We start from the raw sequence: 1131 nt of genomic DNA on the forward strand, positions 1-1131 counted from the left end.
GGAAAGAGGTGCGAGAAGAAACCCAGACTGGGGGGAGACAGGAGGCGGGGTCCCTACTGGGAATACTGAAACCTACAGTGGTTGGTGAGGACAGTAGCTGAGTTAGGGGATAAACGAGTCTGGTAGTGGGATAATCCACAGCCTGGAACTTGAGTATTGGGATTGCTGAGGGCATGCTGGTGTCAAACCCTCAACTCTAGCAACAGCTGCTGATTTCCTTATAAACTTCCTGCCCCCAAATGTCACCCTGACACTGGGTGACAGTCAGGAGGGACAAAGCCTATGGATGGAAGATGGATACTCTAGAAACGGCCAATACTGGCAACATGCCAAGGCACAAAAACAACAAAAATAAACGAGACCTCGCTCAAAGAAGTTGTCCAGGTTTAAATAATAGCGTACCCAATAGTTAACTGAAGACGGGAATGTGTGCTTCATTTTCTCAGGCCATATTTCCAAATGTTCTTGTGCAGTTAGTTTCTGTGAAAGATAAGTTATCTCAACCTTCCAAATAAACTGTCAATTATTAACTGATCCATGGATCCCAGTACTTTATGAGTTAGTGTAGTAGTGGCGTCTCTGCAGGTTGCCTTTTCCTTCTGCCGACACAAATAACTCCCACACCTTTCTAGCATCCAGGATGATTAACATACTGAAATCTTCAAAACGTGCCCCAGATTACTGGTGTACACAGAATGTACCATACTTACCTGTTCTTATCCGATCTCAGTGATTAGTGAGACCCGTGAAAAAACGGGCTTGTACAAAGAGTGGACCCCGGGCTGCACGGACAGTGTTCTGCACCTCGTGAGATGGTTGTCTATCCTGGTTTCAGGTTCTGCTTCAATGATAATTTACATGGCTAGACTTTTCCAGCTTTAGACGGGGGGGCAGCTAGGATGCACATGCAGGACCAGCATATTCTACAGTCTTCACAGAGACAAGGAACCAAAAGTGGGGGCCTTTGTGTGTAGGACAGGGTAACCTAGACAGAAACACGGAGCCGGGATGGCCAAGCGTCTTACAATGCGAAGACGTCCCATTTCTCCACAGGATTCACTAATCACTGAAATGTGATAGAAACGGGTAAGCGTGGCTATGGGAAAACTTTAATTGGCAATTACACTCTTT

Source organism: Lipotes vexillifer, unplaced genomic scaffold (genome assembly GCF_000442215.2).
Source record: "Lipotes vexillifer unplaced genomic scaffold, Lipotes_vexillifer_v1.1 scaffold90, whole genome shotgun sequence".
In the NCBI taxonomy this organism is placed as follows: Eukaryota; Metazoa; Chordata; class Mammalia; order Artiodactyla; family Lipotidae; genus Lipotes; species Lipotes vexillifer.